Below are 20,873 nucleotides of genomic sequence, written 5' to 3' on the forward strand. Positions count from 1 at the left end.
TTGTTTTTCTGTGACTCATTATTTTTTTAATTTTTATTAGTGAAGCACCATGAGGTACAGTTGTAGACAGATTTTTTGCTTGGGTTTCGATTATACAATGATCAAGTACTCATCCCTCTACCAGTGCCCATTTTCCACCACCACTGATCCCAGTATCCCTCCCACCCCCCTCATCCCCCTTGCTTCCCTGGCAGGATATCCCCTTTGTTCTCTCCTTTTGGGTGCTGTGGTTTGCATTGGGTGGCAATCATGTTTGGTCTATAGTCCACTTTTAACATGCATCTCCCATAAAAATATGGAACGCTTCATGAATTTGCGTGTCATGCTTGAGCAGGGACCACGCTAATTTTCTCTGTATCTTCCAATTTTAGTATGTGTACTGCCAAAGTGTACTACTTTGGACAAACTGGCAGGTTACCGAATGTAGCCTGCCCACATGGCAGAGTCTGGCAAACTCCCCGTGGTGTACCCAATATGCCAAATACCAGTAACAATGATGGGTCTCATTCTCCTAAAGAGCCTTGAATATAATCTCAGGGCTAGGATGAAGGAGACATTACTGGGGCTTGCTGGAGGCAATCGACGAATAACAGGATGATTTGTGATTTGTGATTTTGTGACTGCCGAAGTGAACACTCTGTGACTTATTTAATTTGACATTATGGACTGTGAGGGACAGCCAAGTTGTTAGATATTCCTATTCTTTTTTTTTTTTTATTTAATTTGACATTATGGCCTGTGAGGGACAGCCAAGTTGTTAGATATTTCTATTCTTTTTTTTTACGACTGAGTACTATTCTATTTTATACATATACATAACATATGCACATAAAAATATGCACTTTTGTAAACCCTCTGACTATGAATGAACCTTTAGTTTGTTTCTGTCTCCCATAGTGTAAATAATATAGCAGTGAACATGGAAGTGAAGGTATATTTTTGAGTTAGTGTTTAAGTTTTTCTTTTTAATTCTCATAAGCAGCCCAACAAGCTACCGAGAGTATCTCGCCCACACAGCAAAGTCTGGCAAGCTACCTGTGACATATTCAATATGCCAAAAACAGTAACAACAAGTATCACAATTTGTTGTGAGACGTTACTGGTGCCCTCTTGAGCAACTCAATGAACAACGAGAGGACAATGACAATGAACAACGAGAGGACAATGACAATGACCATGATAGAAGGTGAAAAAATAGCCATCACCCCAACTTCTCATCCCCACCTTCTTTGTCGCTTAGTTATACCCCAGATTTTTTTATTGTTGCAAAAATCACTTCATAGAAGTGTCTCCGTGGAATTCAGGTCTCCTGTGTTGCCCTCATCCTTGATGAATTTTGGCTGAGAATAGCACTCTTGGTTACAAATTTTTAAAATTTGATTTTTTAATAAAAATCCTGATTAAAAAACTGATCCTCTAACTTTGAATAATTTTTCTGAGTGGTATGCATATAAACATAATCTCATCAATAAAACTCTGTTACTGAATTGGGGGGAGAGTACAGTGGTTAGGGTAGCAGTCTTGCATGTGGCCAACCTAAGTTCAATCCCTGGCATTGGATATGATCTTCTGATTATAACCAGGAGTATTCCCTGATCATAGAACAGGAACAAGCTGTTAGCACCACTAAGTGTGGCCCAATCCCCCAAAATAAAATAAAATAAAATAATTATTGCTAGATCAATTCTCACTCTTTTGTAGACAATCTACTTTTGTAGACAATCTACTTTTGTGGAGAAAATATATATGTATGTGTAATCACATATATATATAAAAGCATGCATGTCTGTAACTATAATTATAGCTCTAATGAGAGTCAGATGTCTCCTTTTATGCATTTGATGTGCTCTTTCCTTTTTATTTATAGGGATCACACTAGTGGTGCTCTGTTGAGGCATCATGTGGTGCCAGGAGTCAGGACTGAACTCAAGGCCTTAAATATGCTAGAAATGTACTTTCCCCTTAAATTATCTCTAATTTCTTGATGAGGTCTTCTAATGTGAAAATCATGTTTTACCTAATATCCTTGGAAATTTTGTTTATTCATCCATTATTTTTTAAAAATATTTTTATTTTTCTGAGAGGGACAGACATAGAAGGACTGCACTCATTTTTGGAGTATAAAACAACATAACATGAGGCTGACACCTAAGGATAGTAGATACACGGGACAGATAAATTGTTCCATAGCTGGAAGCCTGCCTCATGAGCAAAGGGGAGAAGGCAGCTGGAATAGAGAATGGATCAGTAAGAAAAAGATGCCTGGAGGAATTGGTCGGGATGGGAGATGTGTGCAGAAAGTAACTAAAGGGCCAAACATGATAACCTCTCAGGGTCTGTATTGCAAACCATAATGCCCAAAAGTAGAGAGAGATTATAGGGAATCATGTCTGCCAAGGAGGCACAGGGAGGGTGGAAAAGGGGGGATATACTGGTGATATTGGTGGTGTGGAAAGTGCACTGGTGGAGGGATGGGTGTTTGATCATTGTGTGATTGTAACCCAAACATGAAAGCTTTTTATAACTATCTCACGGTGAGTCAATAAAATTTTTAAAAAAATAAGAAAAAGAAAAAATATATATATTTTTCTGCTTTGAGCTTCCTTTTGAATGAGTACCAGATTTTCTTAATTGCTTCTTCATAGCAATTCACTTTGAATAAGTCATTTCACTTCAATACCTCCAAAGCATAGAAGTTTTGTTGTTGTGTTGTTACATTTTGAGTTCTGGCTGATTCAGGACAATGATATAATACATGCTATGTTATGAGAGAATGAACACATTTTTCTGTCCTTTTGTCTTTATGCTTTACATGTGGGATTTATTTTAGTTACAATTTCAAGTTTTGCATTATGTTTTAATTTTGGTGTTCATATTTTAAACTCACAAGAAATATTTTTCATTTTATGTAATTGGTCCTTTCTCAAAGAAGCATGTTCTTTGAATGCCCATATTGCCTCAGTTCTTTCTGAAGATACTCTTGGAACTGTGTAAGCTTTCTCCTCCATTTCGTCAAATGACAAATTTCCTTATGCATCTGTTTGTGCTGCTTGACGGGCTCAAATCATACAGTAGATTCAATTCTCAATGTTTTTAGTGGTAGAACAGTTTTGTCAAGAATTAGACTAAATTTGCTCCAATTCTTTCTTGATGATTCCCTTCCACATATGCTTTAAGAAAGATTTGGCTGAGTACAAAATCAGGTAATGAATGATAGTCTCTATAACCAATTGTACACAAACTTCTCAAATCTTACTGAACACACTTATTCCCTCTTAGGGGTCTTATTTAACACATATTCTAATGTAGTACGTCTTAAGTAGAGCCTGAAATCATGTATTTCTCATGTACAATTCTCTAGCCTTTTTCTTATCAATTCTCTAACTTCTTTTTTTTTTTACATTTTCCATTTTATTTTATTATTTTTTATTTTTTTATTAGTGAAACACCATGAGGTACAGTTATAGACTTACAAATTTTGTGCTTGGGTTTCAGTTATACAATGATCAAGTACCCATCCCTCCACCAGTGCCCATCATTCACCACCACGGGTCCCAGCATCCCCCCACACCCCATCCCCCCCCGTCCCACCCTGCCTTTGTGGCAGGGTATTCCCCCTTGTTCTCTCTCTCTTCTTTTGGGTACTGTGTTTTGCAAGAGAGGCATTGAGTGGCAATCATGTTTGGACTACAGACTACTTTTAGCATGCTTCTCCCACCCTGGGAGGGTCCTCACAACACCCTTTATTTGGTGCTCTCTTCTCTATCTGAGCTTCCTTTTCACCTAGCACGTGTGGCTGGCCTTTAAGCCATGGAGCAAAATTCCTGGTACTAATCGCAGCCATTCCTGGGTGTTAGTCTCCCTTTTTTGTTGCTTTGTGTTCCCCAGATGAATGCAATCTTTCTGTATCTATCCCGCTCTTTCTGACTCATTTCGCTAAACATGATACTTTCCATGTAGTACCACTTGTATGTAAATTTCATAACTTCATCTTTTCTAACAGTTACATAGTACTCCATTGTGTAAATGTACCAAAGTTTCTTTAACCAGTCATCTGTTCTTGGGCACTCAGGTTTTTTCCAGATTCTGGCTATTGTAAAGAGTGCTGCAATGAACAAACAATTGCAGATGTCACTTCGACTATACCTTTTTGCCTCTCTGGGATATATTCCCAGGAGCTATAGCTGGGTCAAATGGCAGATCAAATTCTGATTTTTTGAGAATCGTCCATACTGTTTTCCAAAAGGGTTGGACCAGCCGGCTAACTTCTTTCTTATCTTTGAGGGTTTCCTTAAATGGGTATGCCCTGGCATGCAGATTGTTGGACATACGTAATTCCAATTTGATATAGAATTGGGAGGATTCATCTTAATTCCACTCAGATATATCCTACAAGAATAGTCTATGATGGCCATGGCCTAGATCATTAGATCAGATCATTAGATCATTAGTTGTTTCATTAGATCAGCAAGTGGATTTCCTAAAACATTTGTTCCATGGACAGTAAATATGTGCGGTATAGTTAACAAATCCTTGTCCTCAAAAATCAGAAAACTGGGTGATGGAATAATAAAGGTAGCAACTTCCCTGGTAGCAAAAACCAACAATGTTTATATCACATTGAACCCCCCCCCCTTTTTTTTTCACAAGAATGTGAGTTGCTCAACACATGAGCATGGTAAAAAAAATCAGAGGGAAAGTTACTATAGAGTTAAATCTGAGTATGTGGGCAGCTAAGGTACATGCCACTTTTGAGAATAAAAATAGTGTGTACCTTATTAAAAGCCTTCTGACAGGGTCAGCAGCCTAGTCACAGAATACCTACCAGAACAATTTCAATTTTAATAGGTTTTACTATGTATTTCATAAGCAGTCCCATTGAAATTGAGTCATCAAAGCTCCCAGTACCTCCAAGACAGATTTTAGCCTGAGAGCTTGGAGTAATTATCCCACTGGATGTTAGCCTGTGTAGCTATTTCAGCCTCGTTCATCATTTCAAACAGCTACATACTCTGCCTGCTAATTTCTTTGGATGGATTAGCTGCTCTCACTTGTCTATCTTTTTTTTTTCTGGGGGGGTGAAATATTGCCTTCTTCCCATGTTTTAATAAGCTGAGCAGGCATGCTCCACTGCACTGCTCCTGACTCCTATTTCTTTCAGCTCCAAGAATGATCTTCTGGGGGAAGAGCTGGGTATAAATGTGAAGGTGAAAACTTGGCAACTACCACCTGCAACCGCAAGCCAGTTGCCTTCAGCCAGGGCCGATACCTCAGTGCCAAGGCTGAGCTGGTCTGCATCTGTCCACTATAGTACATTGAAAGTTGCCCCACACCTACTGCATGACTGTATTACTTACCTTCTGCCTCTTTTAGACTTTGATCTTTTTTCTCCACTCTTCTCACTCCCTAACCACCACCCCCTGCATTTCATCTCTGCAATGTCTACATGCCTCCCACTAGAAAGCCACAATGCACAGAACTATTCATTGCAGAATATAACTTCCTCCATTCTTCACAGTAATGACCCTGTTTGAGCTTTTGAATTCAAGGGTTCAATTGATTTCTTTATTTTCTGACCTCCCAGTGAGAACATACAATTTCACATGCTGGATTATCAGTCCTTTGTAAGTAGGTGGTGAAAAAAAGAAAAGAAAAGAAAGCAGGGATCCTGGTAATAAACCAATCAAGGTGTTAATCCTCTCTGCTATTTAGAGTTTTGTGATCTGGAGTAAGTTTTTCCACTTCTCCGAGCTCATCTTCACAATAGGAATAGATCATGTTTTCTTCTTAGGGCTGCTAGGGAATTGACAGCTAAGATTGTGCTCTTATCGAGTCTTAGGCATCTCAGCACATGGAACTTTCTCTGTTCCTTTAATCCAGTAAGTTGACAAATTGACTTTTATTACTGGCACCTGTATTACTCTCAATTAGCTATTTGGGTTCTGACAGCTTTGTAGAGGAGCCTGGGAATTCAGATGGGGTGGTGGCAGAGTTGAAAAGGGGTGCTTATTCAGTACACAAATGTAAGGGGCACAGTCATCTTTGTAGCTTCATCTTAGACCTTCCATCCTAGTCCTACCACGTTGGTGACGCCAGCTAGTCTCTTCCAGGATCCCACTGAAGCATCGGGTAGTACAAGCAGCTCCTCAAGAGACATATTTTTTTCTGAACTGAAAAACAGAAACTGACTCTGTAACCAAACTAAGGACAATAGCCAATGAAGCAGTCCTTCAGATAAAGTCTTTGAACTCACAAAAACCAAAGTCATAAGGGTTAAATTTTCTGACTGCTAGAAAGACCAGTCTCTAGAGAGCTGTCAGTTTAAGGAAAAGCTTCTCTCCTTCCCAGACTATCATGCATTTGCTGATGAATTGAAGGTGGATAACTTTTTATCCAGCTCATGAGCAAGTGCAAAAGGTAGTAATTGGTAATTCTTAGAGAGAATGGGGTAGCTCTCACGGCAATCCCAGGAGACGTTTTTTGGGAAATTGGCCATCATTTGAATTACATTAATAAGAACACTGTCTGGAATTAGAACTTGGAATTGGTAGAAATGTTTTTTCTTTCCTTCAGAAACATAAAGTATCCATATTCTATATTCACACATAAATTATGTAAATGGATAGAATCCTCATCATTAGAGTTTGACCTTGATATTAGGACACATTGATATTATAGGTGATGTTCTTTGAAATTTTGCAAATTTTTGACATTAGTTATGGTTCAGTGCCAGTATCAAGATCATTAGTGTTGAGTCAAATACTTTTGGGTTCACAAGATAGTAATTAAAATGACATTTTGAACTATTTATGTATTTCATACAATGAGAGTATATATGTGTATGTACAGTTCATCTCCAATTTGTCATCTTTTTGTGTCACTTATTTCCTCCCCTCATTTATGTGTGTGTATGTGTGTGTGTGTGTGTGTGTGTGTGTGTGTGTGTGAAATGCTCAAAGTGTGGGGGAGAATATGGGTTGATCCTGTCAGAGAAAGGGCACGGTTCAAAGACTTAGCCATAGAAAATTTTATCCCATAAACCCTGAGTTCTTCCACTGGGGGAAATTCCCCTAATACATGTTGCCTTCTTTTAAGTTTGTAATTTAATTAATTATATTATAATTTAAGTAATATGGTTATAATAACATTAACTTTAATTATATTATAACTTAAAAGTAAAGTGGTTATAACAGTGTTAACTTTAATTATTATATTTTAAATTTTAAGTAACCTGACAACAATAGTACCAACTTTCATAGTTTTGATGATCAAAGTCACTATGTCTTTACCACCATCAAAATGCCCCAGAGCTGCCTCCTCTTCTGTCCTCATGTCACGTGTATATTGCCTCCTCCACTTCTATCCCATCCCACCACTGCTTGCTAATCTACTTCTGTAATTTAAGAAGTAAATTGCTAATCTGAATTTTGCAATCTGAATTTTGCAATCCAAGGCCAAGGATTTGTCTTCATTTGATAGGTTTGGTTTTGTTTCTGTATATACCCAAGATGAGTGAGATCATCCAGTATTTGTTCTTCTCTCTCTGACTACTTTCATGTATTATTATGCCCTCCAGGTCCATCCAAGTTGCTTCAAACTGCAAGATTTTATCTTTTCCATCCACAGTGGTACAGACAATTGCCCAAACAATTTTGCTATCTTAAGGGAAGACATAAAACTGTCAGACAAAATTTTCTTTCAAAAAAAGATTAGGATCTGCTTGAATTCTATAGTTGAGAAGAAGGCATGTGCATGACCCAGTATTGTGTAGGCAAATTGATTGACAGATGAAGTGAGATCAGATCCATTGCAGGAAGTGATCTTGTAAAACTTCGGAACTTTGTCTTATTATATCACCATTTATGAGGTGCTATTACAAAATATTAAAAAATGTTTGCTATCCAAATGTTTGTTATCTTTGAAAGTGAACTCTGACTGGAGAGATGCCTACAAAAGGCAAGTCCACAGACTTCTTGAACATTTGCATCATTGACCTGAGATTCAATGGATGTCAGAAAGACTTTCCTTGTCTTTACATCCTGAAATTTAAAGTCAATGTATTTAGGCAATACTTTATGAACTTACTATTAAAACTCATGATGTTTCACTGACAAACACAAACACTTAAAAATGAGAATGAGGATGTGGGTTAGAAATGGTTAGAGATTATGCAAAAAGAATAAATAGAATTGACAGGAATAATTTGCTGTTCATGTTTCAATGAATCAGATATATGGCTTGCCTCTTATTTTAAACATAATGGAGGAAATGGAGCTCTAACTGGAAATTTCAAAAAGAAAGATAAAAGCCCCAGAAGATGACTTAGTGCCTTAAAGTGCTTTCTTGGCCAAGCTCTAGGGTGAGTTCAAACCCCAGTGACACCAAGTGTTAAGGCAAGGATTCCTATCAATGAGAAAAAGAATAATAACTTAAAAAGTTCATTTACCATTGAACATAGAAATAACTATAAAAGTCTGAAAGTTTTCTAATGTTTCTCCTAATATTTTGTGTTCACAGATATTTGTATTTGCTTAACAATTTAAACCTTGCAAGCCATTTGATCTTTATCCCCATGTATACATCCTTATTTTCACATCTTGGTGTAAATTAACATAGTGCATTCTCTAATAGATACATGCAAAAGAAATTTGCCCTTTGTATTAATGGGTAGTTACTGATATTTTTAATTTGTTAAATTATGAATAACATTTTGGTAAGTTTCTTAGTACAATATTTTTCTTACAAATTGAGTATTATTTCTTAGAATAAATTTTGCATAAGGGTGTTACTATCCAAATGATATTTTAAAAGCTTAATTTTTAGGGGATTTTAAAAATTTGTTCTAGTCATAGGAGCTCAAAAGACACAGGAAGACATGAAGATTAAAAACAATGATTACATACAATCCTACATACTAGAAAAATAATCCTACACACTAGAAAAAATGCTTTCAATATGTTTTCTTCAATCTGCTTTACTTTCTTTTTCATATACACATAGCATACAAACACATCATGTTCATTTATCATTTATTTATACCATTGAAATACTATTGCGCTTATAGATTTGTGTTCTTTAACACTTATTTGCTATAACTATTTTATTTTCTCAAGTCACCAGTTTCCATAATATGGTTTTATGAGCATATTGTTAATCATGAGTCATCTATTTATTGTTGACTTCTTAGGCTAGTTCCAGAATTTTTTCATTTTAAATAAGTATCTTTTTATGTATACCCCTGAAATTTTTCTTTAGGATAGAGTTTCAGAATTCATATTTCTGGGTCAAAGGTTGTATACTATTAGAAATTTATACTGTTCATTTGGTTTTCAGAAAAGTTCATTCTTCCTTCATTATCTGGCCCCTGGCTCATTGAACTGTCATGAATGTTGAACAATAATACCATACTAGGTTTTAATATTTTTTATTATAGAAGCAAAGGATGAGAGTTCATTTCTAAAGTTTCACCACTTTTATTACGAGTGCAGTTTTCTACCATGTGCTTAGTTCCCCAAATTGTTGTGCAGAATAATAATTTTTTTCTTTTTAAAAATTTTTCTTCCTTTTTTTATTATTTTTATTAGTGAAACACCATGTGGTACAGTTGTAGACTTACAAGTTTTTGTGCTTGAGTTTCAGTTATATTATGATTGAGTACCCATCCCTCCAACTGTGCCCATTCTCCACCTCCAGTGCTCCCAGTATCCCTCCCACCTCCTCCATCCCCCCCATCCCATCCATGCCCTGTGGTGGGGCATTCCCTTTTGTTTTCTCTCTCCTTTTGGGTGCTGCGGTTTGCAAAAGAAGTATTGAGTGGCAATCATGTTCAGTCTATAGTCTACTTTCTGCATGCATCTCTCATCCTGGGAGGATCCTCCCAACATCCTTTATTTGGTGCTCCTCTCTATCTGAGCTGCATTCTCCCAAAACATGTGCAGCTGGCCTCCAAGCCATGGAGCAAACCTCCTGGTGCTTATCTCGGCTATTTTCTGGTGTTAGTCTCCTATTTTGTTACTTTATATTCCCCAGATGAATGCAATCTTTCTATGTCTGTCCCTCTCTTTCTGACTCATTTCACTTAGCATGATACTTTCCATGTAGTACCACTTGTATGTAAATTTCATGACTTCATCTTTTCTAACAGCTGCATAGTACTCCATTGTGTAGATGTACCAAAGTTTCCTTAACCAGTCATCTGTTCTCGGGCACTCGGGTTTTTTCCAGATTTTGGTTATTATGAATAGTGCAGCTTTGAACATAGAAGTGCAAATGTCATTTCAACTACTTTTTTGCCTCTCAGAGATATATTCCCAGGAGAGGTATAGCTGGGTCAGATAAGAGCTCAATTTCTAATTTTTCAATTTCATACTGTTTTCCAAAGGGCTAACCCAGTTGGCATTCTCAATAGCAGTGAAGGAGAGTTCCTTTCTCCCCATATCCGCACCAACACCAGTTGCTTTCGTTATTTTGGATGTGGGCCAGTCTCTGTGGTGTGAGATGATATCTCATTGTTGTTTTGATATGCATCTCCCTGATGATTAGGGATGTAGAGCATTTTCTCATGTGCCTTTTAGCTATTCGGATTTCTTCTTTGGAAAAGTTTCTGTTCATTTAATCGCCCCATTTTTTGATGGGGTTAGATGTTTTCTTCTTGTAGAGTTCAACCAGTGTTTTGTATATCCTTGATATCAACCCCTTATCAGATGGGTATTGGGTAAATATCCTTTCCCATTCTGTAGATTATCTTTATATTCTGGTCACTGTATCTTTTGAGGTGCAGAAGCTTCTTAATTTAAGATGGTCCCATTTGTTTATCTCTGTTTCCACTTGCGTGGTCAATGGAGTGTCTTCTTTGAAGATACTCTTAGCCTCAATATCGTGGCGGGTTTTGCTGACCTTGTCTTCAATGTACCTTATGGATTTGGGCCTGATGTTGAGATCTTTAATCCATTTTGATCTGACTTTTGTGCATGGTGTTAAGTCGAGGTCTAAGCCCATTTTATTTTTGCATGTGATTATCCAGTTATGCCAGCACCATTTGTTAAAGAGGCTTTCCTTGCTCCACTTCACATTTCTTGTTTCTTGTTCCCTTATCAAAGATTAGATGTTTATACATTTTGGGTTGTGCGTACGGATATTTCACCCTGTTCCCTTGGTCTGCGGCCCTGCTTTTGTTCCAGTACCATGCTGTTTTAATTATTATCTCTTTGCAGTAGAGTTTGTGGTTGTTATTTGTGTTGGGGCTACAGTCTGTGGTGCTCAGGGCCTATTTCTCAAGGATCACTCCTGGCAGGACTTGGGGAGGGGGGTCTGTGTGATTGTTAGGGATTGAATCTAGGTGGGCCATGTGCAAGACAAGTGTCCTGCCTGCTGTACCAGCCCCCAGAATGATGAATTTTTATAAAGAAATATTTGATGGCTTTATCATGAGGTTGTACAAAACCCTGTCCCAGAAGCAGGTTGTCTACGAATAGTTTAGCACCAGGTTCCCCACAAACGTGCATTGCGTGACAGGCGAGGGCTGACTTTCAACAAATCAGCGAAGGAGCTGCTCTGCTATCATCTCAGGTGACTCGGGGACCACACCCATAAACCACACCCTGTCAGCACCTCATGGCCACTCTCCAGAACTTAGGATGCTCCTCCCAGATCAGAGTATAAAATGAGGCTCCCAGAACCATGCCACTGGACTCCGCACTAGGCTGTGGGGCTGGTAAGAGCCCTCCCCACCCTAAGGGACCCAGCCCTGGCAGCTGACTTCCACTACCCAACCACCGCCACGCTCCAGGCCACTTTCCGAACCACACGGCCGCATGACACATTATAAGACACTTCCTACCCATTTTCCACAATTATTACATGAAATCTGATGGGGTTCAGACAGTAGGCAGCAAATCATAAAAAGAAATATATAACCTTATGCCTCTCAGAGAATCTGGCAAGCTCCCCGTGGCATATTTGATATGCCCAATACAGTAATGACAAGAGATCTCATTCCCCTGACCATGAAAGAGCCTCCAATCGTTGGGAAAGACAAGTAAGAAGAGGCTGCTAAAATCTCGATACTGGGAGGAATAGACACATTATTGGTGCCACTCGAGTGATTTGATGATCAACGGGATGACAGTGACAGTGACAGTAATCATAAGATCAGTCACAAAGTAACTGTTGCTAAAAAGAAATCTTTCCACTCAGAATCATTATATTAAGTATCATCATTCTAGCCAACACCATGCAGATTTAAGGTTTTCTTAATGGCTCTACAGAATTATAAAGAAGATGTAAAAGGACACATTTAATGTGCAGAGTTATGAAGAGTGTGTGTGTTTGTGTGATGGGATGGTCAGAAGGGATGGTCAGAAGGCACAGTAACTCTCCCACTGTGTAAGGCAAGTTTCCTACCCACTGTACTATTCACACCAGCCCTGAGATCCCACATTTCTAAAGGACAAATTTTATTGTTTAGAAACTTCAACTCATTCACACAAATTGGGAGAGTAAAAAAGCAAACTCAGGATACAAACCATGACTAGTACCCGTTCATAGATGTAGCTCTTTCAATCTCAAGATCCCCAGTGCTTTCTCCAAGAACTTTCTTTTTCTGTCCTGGAGACTTCCCAGAAAGCAGAAGATGCTTGTGTGTACATTAAGCATGGACACGAAGCATGTAATATTACTGGCTTTCTGAGCAGTGTACTCTCATGCTATGAAAATAGTACCAGCTAAAACAGAGTTCTAACATTTCTCTGCATCCCATCCTTATAAAATAAAGCACAATTGAACATATTTTCTCTTCCCTGGGTTCTTGTTAATTAATATAACTAAAATAACACATCACATTTGTCTTGAAATATCACATTTGTGTAGAAATTTAAAACAATTTCACTTCATTTGAAACAATTGTCATTTAAAATTTTCTAACATACTATTATTCCTCAATTTAAGATGGTTTAATCAATTGTCCTAGGTCATATAAACATCCTTTTTTGCCCTGTTTTTAGTCTTATGTTATAATACCAACCTATTTTGAATATAATATTGTTTTCTATATAGCCCTAATATACTTTACAAGTTCCTCAGTCTTTATTTTCTGTTATTTTTATTGAGCATTTGTACAATTTATAGGAGTTATACACAGGTATGAGTGATATCAAGAGTGGAGATAGAATTGCTTTGGGTCTGAGAAGACAGATACTTAATACTTCATTCACTGACTATAAAATGTCTTTTTCCAAATTATTTAAATTTCAGAATATGGAGAAATTAGGATAAATGTGTCTTCTTATACTGAAAGACAATATCTTATTAGAGTCACTTCACAATTCAATTATTTGAACAAGAAATGGAAGAAGAAAGAAGACTGAAAGTGACACTGAAATTAAGAGAAAGACCGGATTTTATTTTTTAATCTTTTAAAATCTAGCACATAAGAGTGCCTAAGCAAAGGCTCACTGGAAGGTCCTAAGAGTTGTCCATTCTGTTTACTTGCAAACTCCTCCTCTTTATTTCAGGACATGGGGGTTCCTTTCTTTGCTGCATGTCCTGGGAAGTAGAGTAAGGTTGTACAACTGGATTTCATAGAAAGTTTGCTGTTATTTATTTATTTATGTTTGGCTTTTGGATCACACCCAGTGATGCTCAATGGTTATTCCTAGCTCTGTACTCAGGAATTATTCCTGGTGGTGCTCAGAGGATGATATGGGATGCTGGGAGTCGAACCCAGGTCAGCTGTGTGCAAGGCAAACTCCCTACCTGCTGTACTATCACTTCAGCTCCTGTACCATAATTTTAAGAGAATACAATTCCATTGTAGTTTTTATCTGTTTTTGAATTGGGGCCACAACCAGAGGTGTCTAGGCCTTACTCTGGTTCTTTATTCAGGGATCACTCCTACTGGGTCTCAGAGAACCATATGGAGTCCTGGGAAATGAACCTGGGTTGGCCACATTCAAGACCACCACCCCCTCTGCTGTACTATCTTTCTGGACCCTCTACTGTAGTTTTTTGTTTAATTTTTTATTGGAGGGTCTCTCCTAAGCAGTACCCAAAAGTCTGGGGGTCCCACTGATAATTCTCAGCCAGTCAGGTCAGTGGTTCAATACAAGGCCTGAGGATGTGGTGCTGCCTGCCCAGGGTAACTGGAATCTCCCCCTGGCTACATCATAGATGTTGGTGATGCTGGAAGGGCACGTGGTACTGAGACCAAGCCAAGGTCAGGTGGATGCAGGACACAGATTGTAGACATAGATCTACTATCTTCTCACCCCTCTCTTGTGCTTGTAAAATTCGTTTTTCTTTTATTTTTTAACTGAATCACAATGAGACACAATTACAAAGTTGTTCATGATTGGGATTCAGTTGAACAATGTTCCAACACCCTTCCCTTCACCAGTGCACATTTCCCACCACCAGTGTCTCCATTCCCGCCACCCCCCACCCCCACTGCCTTTATGGCAGGCACTTTTTCTCTCTCCTCATCCTTTTGGACATTGTGTATTTCAGTCTATTGTACTTTTTAAATTGTTTTGCTCTTGGGTTAAGAAGTTTATAATTGCTTAATTATTATGAAATAAGCCGTAGCAGTATAAGCATACCATTCTGAGTAATGGGGTGATATGTACTAGGTGATACAGAGCTATCTTGACTGGCAGTGATTCCATTAGAAATTACAGTTTGATTCTCCTTTCTAAACTTACTTAATATTAAAGTATTTAAAATGATCTAAGTCACAATATAAACACCAAAAGATCATATTTCATCTCTACATGATATCTATTTGATATCTCCTGAAGATGAAGTTAAAAATTTTTGCTTTATCTTTTTCATTTAAATTGACCAATATTTGGTGAACAAGTACATGTATCTCTTTGTACATGAAGATAGTACTTATGCAAGCATTAGCAAAGTACCATCTTTAATCAAGTGATCTTATCAATAATTGGTTGCAAATAAACAATGTTAAACTGGTTCAAGTTAAATTCTGCCTTGTTGATAGAGAGCAGAATAGAAATAAAAAGTAGTCGCGGGGGGCGGGGCTGAATAGGACTTCAGATTTTTGGCTTTCAAGATCTTTTGCTAAAGGGCCGGAGCGATAGCACAGTGGGTAGGGCTTTTGCCTTGCGGCCGACCTGGGTTCAATTCTTGGCATCCCTTATGGTCCCCCAAGCACCGCCAGGAGTAATTCCTGAGTGCAGAGCCAGGAATAACCCCTGAGCATCGCTGAGTGTGACCCAAAAAGTAAAAAAAAAAAAGGATATTTTGCTAAAGTCACATCACAATCATCCTGTTGTTTATCGATTGCTTCGTGTGGACACCAGTAACGTTTCGTTCTTCCTAGCCCTGAGATTTTAAAAGAGCCATATTCAATGCTCTTTCAGGGCTAGGAGAATGAGACCTATCATTGTTACTGGTATTTGGCATATTGAGTATGACACGGGAAGTTTGCCAGACTCTGCCGTGTGGGCAGGACACTTTCGGTAGCCTGCCGGGTTCTCCAAAGTAAAAAAGAGATAAAAAGATGTCATGCGGTGCTTCCGGGAGCTGGATTTTATAGTCTCTGGGTCCTGGCTGTTGATGGGACCACCTGGTGGCGGCGGCAGCTGGTGAGTGTAACGCCTACTACTGGAAGATGGGGGATCTGGGTGGAGAAGGCCCAGTCCCCATCCAAGCAGACTTGTAGATCTCAGCCCCAGGATCCGCATGCCTGGGTTCTTCTGCCGGTTCCTTCATGCATGGGGCTTGTCCGGACGTGTGGAGAGTGATCTCAGCATGGCTGTGGCTGGTTCCAGAGATCTTCTGCTGCCGGGGCTATGCTCGGGGCGGGGAAGGAAACTCAACCCGCCCCCCTCCAAAGGGCCCCGGTGAGGACAGTCAGATGCGGTGGCAGGAGAATCTGCTAAAGTAATTAATTAGTATTCACAGTACCTTGGGAGGTAAATATTATCATGTTAGTTTTCAACAAAATTTCAGTACCTTTCAGTACCTTCTCTCGTGACAAGTGTGAGACTGTCCTTTGAGGAGAGGGGGTATATCATTGGTCCCATCTCTGCCGCCAAAGCCAGGGAGTGGAGTCTCTGATGTGTAAGCTCCCAAGAGTCCCAGCAGCTGCATTAGCATGCCTGGATCTTCTGGGGTGTCTGGGGACAGGTGAGACTCCAGTAACAGCATCCATGGTTGAGGGAGTACAACCAGACAGCTGAGTTCTCCCAGAAAATGTGTCCAGGAGGAGAGGGACACCCAGCAAGACCTCTCCCAGACAAGAGTGGATCCCATCTGCTAGTTTGCTGCCAGGATTACAAACAAACTCTAAATTCAGTCAAGATTCAAGGAATGGGGCTCTAGACCCCATCTCCAAAAGGAAAGCTGTGCATTATCCAAACTGCAGTAAATCAGAAGGGACTTTCTGGGAGGAAAGAAACCCACTTTATTCACATAGAAAAGATAGAAATTAATGATATGTTCCCATCTTGATTTCAGATGAAAGAGTAGACATTAAGACAGATTCAGACTGCAGTCACTACATGAGTTGAAAGGAAAACAGGCCTCTGTCTTGTCTTTCCAGTCCCTATGACCTTTGATAGGGACCCTAACTTTGGTGGGAACAGGCTGCAAGGCAATAGTTTCAGCCCCTTTTTCAACATAAATTTTTATATTTTTTTCTAGAATTGAGTGCAAGCAAAATGAAGTTAAGGGTTTTACTAGTTGACATTGTTCGAGCTGAAACATTAGTCTTTCACTTCTCAGTAGAATCTTTGAGCAGGAACCCGATGGAACATCAAACATACTTCACACAGAAAGATTATTCTATTATTTTTCAGGTAACAGTGATCTCCATATCCATCTGCTAGAGTCGGTGATTTCAATCTTTTATGACACAAGTTTATTAGTTACAGATTTCTAGTTTAAGTGAAAGTGACTTAGGGACACTGGTAGAGGTCCTTGGATACTTTGGTGGTGTTAAAGTATGTTAACTGTACATTAAAAGCATAAGCTTTTTCAGTATTGTAAACATGTTACTGGAACTCATAATTTAATTGAACAAAATTTAAAAGGGTGTTTTAAAAAAGATCTAGTTTAGAAAGAATAAAAGTAAAAAAGAAACTCCAAAATTAAGAAAATAAACTAACAGTGAGTGAACACATGGGACAGATTGCTGTTATAAGGCAGTAGAGACAACTGGGGCCAAAATCGCAAACAATGGTATAGGTCTGAGAGATAGAAAACTACCACTATTCAACTTGGATTCTGCTTGTAGATGTTTACATTTCACACTTGGAATGACTTAAATTCCTCGTGAATAGTGAGTTGTGTACCAAATGTCCTTTAGTCCTTGGAGGCAGCTGGTGGTATATCAGCCTTAAAGAATAAAACACTTGACAAAATTGTTTAAGAGTAATTCACAAAAGTGATAGAAATATACCTCTGACATATGGGCTAATATTCTAAGCATGCAATTGTTGATATCAGGATATCTCATCATTCTCAACAAGGTTTTAAGTAAAATGGAAGCTTGCAAATTTGAACATCTGCTCCATTATTTTACACTTACAAAACAGAATATTTAAAAAATGAGGGAAAAACTGAGTCTGCTGTAGTGGTGGAATCATAGAAACCATTATCCAGTTACCTAAAAACCCCAAATGTTAACACTAAGTTAAGCAAACAGTTTTCCAAAACAGAGATAAAAGGATCTTATATCAACGCAATTAAAGTTACAACAAAACTACAGCTAACACACCCTGAACAGTTGTTGGTGGCTCTGACCCTTAGGTTGAGTGTACGGTGTAATATTTTTTACTTCAAAAATGAGTGTAACTTTCCTCTAAACCCCAGTAAAATCTCAGTCTTTAAGAAGCAGTTGTTTTCCATGATTGCTACTCAATGCCTCTTTTGCAAACCACAACACCCAAAAGGAGAGAGGGAACAAAAGGGAATTCCCTGCCACAGAGGCAGGGTGGAGTGGGGGAATGGGGGGTGGGAGGGATATTGGGACCCGTGATGGTGGAAAATGGGCACTGGAGGAGGGGTGGGTATTTGATCATTGTATAATTAAAACCCAAGCATAAAAACATGTAAGTCTACAACTGTACCTCATGGTGTTTCACTAATAAAAATTTTTTTTAAAAAAGCAATCAAGGCAAAAAAAAAAAAAGCAGTTGTTTTCAATTCTTATCTAATCATGTCCTGACCATCTTGAAAAAAATGGTGTATAAAATAATCTAGGTTATTAATCTGAAAATACAACATGTAAGTCATCTATATGTATATATATTACATTTAATCTATCTACCTATTACGCTAGTACATGTATAAATAGAAAGGGCTGCAAAGTTTAAGAAGAAAACTCCGAGAACGACCACAAAGTGGGAGCTCTTTGGCACTATTGCAGCAACATGGGAAGATGCCGTCATTGACAACATTGAAGAGGAATATGATCAACTGGTTCAGCACCTCCATGATTATGCGAGGAACTCCAAGAGAGATAGCCAAAAACAAACAAACAAACAAACAAACAAGTTTGTCTTCGAAAACTCTTGAGTTTATTCACCAACATGGCTTGGCTCAAGCCTCAGGCAACCGAAGCGAATGTCTGAGCTCACAAAACAGTGCAGAGAAGTGATAAAGGAAGATCTCAAAGGGAGAAGAGCAGCAGAACTGGTAGATGTGGCAGAAGCCAGGAAAAACATTCGCAATGCCCGCCTGTCCTTTGCCAACTACAAGACCAAGATGACTGCCCTCCGATATCCTGATGGATCTATCACATCTTCCAGAAGGGCAATGGAGAAGATCATCCATGACTTCTACTCGAATCTCTTCGATAGCACGTCCACCTGCCCATGTACCAAATCCCGCGGGATGGATATGTCATTCCCAACGTTCTCCCTTCTGAAATCCAACACGCCATTTCATCAGTAAATAAGTGAACAGCACCAGGCCCAGACAAGGTCAGACCAGAACATCTGAAGAACCTGCCATTAGTACTCATCAATATACTGGCTTGGCTCTTCACACGCTACTTGTCTGAATGCAAGGTTCTGTTCCAATGGAAAACCAGCAGGACTGTACTACTGTAGAAGAAGGGAGACATCCAAGACATTGGTAACTATTGCCCGATCTGCCTATTTTCGGTCATCTACAAGCTGTTCGCTCAAGTTATCCTTAATAGGATTGGCAGAACACTAGATGGTGGACAACCATGCGAGCAAGTTGGGTTCTGCAAAGGATTCAGTATGATCGACAATATCCACAGGATAACCAAGCTCATTGAGGTTTCTGGGGAGTTCAAGATGCCTCTCTGTCTAACGTTCATTGATTTAAAGAAGGCCTTTGATTCTGTTGAGACAGAAGTGGTCATCAAAGCCCTAGCCAAACAGGGCGTTCAAACTCAATACATCAAGATCCTCCATGAGCTATATTACGGATTCACTACCATGATCTCACCATTCTACAGGGAAGTGATCATTGACGTCAAGAGAGGGGTTCTGCAGGGTGATGCTATTTCACCAAAACTCTTCAGTGCCACCCTTGAGAATGTCATGCGACAACTGGAATGGGAAAGAATGGGAGTGAAGTTAGACGGTCAGCAACTATACCACCTCCGCTTCACTGATGACATCGTTCTAATAACACCAAACATTAGCCAAGTGGCACAAATGTGGCCAACTTCGACCGTGAGCATGGAAAGGTCAGACTACAGCTGAATTTCATGAAGACAATGTTTATGATAAATGGACTCATTCCTATGTTCCGTCCAGTCTCAATGGAATGAACATCTCCAAATGCAACAGTTATGTGTACCTAGGTCAAGAAGTCAACATGACAAATGACCTGGCACCTCAGTTGTGCAGGAGGAAGAGAATGGCTTGGAACACCTTCAAGAGCACTGAAGAAATAGCTAAGAGGATGAAGAACCTCCGGCTCCAAGCACATCTCTTTGATTCCACTGTTCTTCCTGCATTAATGTATGTCTCAGAGACCTGGGCCCTACGAAAACAGAATGAGAACGCTATTTGGCAAGGCAAAGAGGAATTAAAAGACCTATGCTTGGAGTATCACGCTTCATTCAAATGAGAGAAAAAATCCTTAGTTCTGACCTTCGTCGATGGTCAAGAATCAGGAACGCTGTCTCGTTTGCCAAGGCGTCAAAAATCAGATGGGCTGGACACGTAATGAGATTTAGAGAGGACTGCTGGAGACTAGAGCCATTACCGACTGGATTCCACAGGAAGTCAAAAGATCGCGTGGCTGCCCACCTAAGAGAGGCTCAGACTTCTTTGTCAAGACCCTGAATGATCGGTTTGATGCTCTTCATGTTACTAGAATGAGCAGACACCACTGGGCTACACTAGCACGCAAAAGGGATGAATGGAGATGTTACTGGCTCCCGTTTGAGCAAATCAATGAGTAATGGGATGTCAAGTGATCAAGTGATGTATAAATAGACATCTTTAATAGTCAACAACATTTTCAAACTAATTAAGATAAAGTTTCAGTCTATTCAATATTAATATATATTTAAAATTTACCTCATTTTGCTTGAATAGTGTGATTGCCTATGAAGCTGCTAAACGCTTCATGCTGATTATGGTGGATGCACCATTAAAAAAAATAATGTTAGAGGGTTTGGTGCCGCCAGCAGGTCAATATCTACCTGTGAGGTGAGTGCATCAGCAGCCTAATGGTGCCTTCAGACTTCTAGATACCCCAAAATTGCTGCTGTGCCTTTGGCCAGACCTCAACAACTTGGGGCCAAGTTTTGTTTGTTTGTTTGTTTTAAATTTTTATTAGTGAAACACCATGAGATACAGTTGTGAACATTACGAGTATTTGTGCTTGGGTTTCAGTTATATAATGATTGAACACCCATCCCTCAA

At 39.1% G+C, this 20,873-nt stretch overlaps 1 non-coding gene across 1 annotated transcript; it reads right to left on the minus strand.

Annotated features, from left to right (window-relative positions):
* Window positions 1-289: 289 nt before the first annotated feature.
* Window positions 290-393, minus strand: LOC130020240 (U6 spliceosomal RNA). The gene has a single exon (XR_008791994.1). It is a non-coding gene; the product is annotated as a U6 spliceosomal RNA (small nuclear RNA).
* Between the last annotated feature and the right edge of the window lie 20,480 nt (window positions 394-20,873).

Source organism: Sorex fumeus, unplaced genomic scaffold, assembly GCF_029834395.1.
Source record: "Sorex fumeus unplaced genomic scaffold, SorFum_2.1 ptg000010l, whole genome shotgun sequence".
Taxonomy (NCBI): Eukaryota; Metazoa; Chordata; class Mammalia; order Eulipotyphla; family Soricidae; genus Sorex; species Sorex fumeus.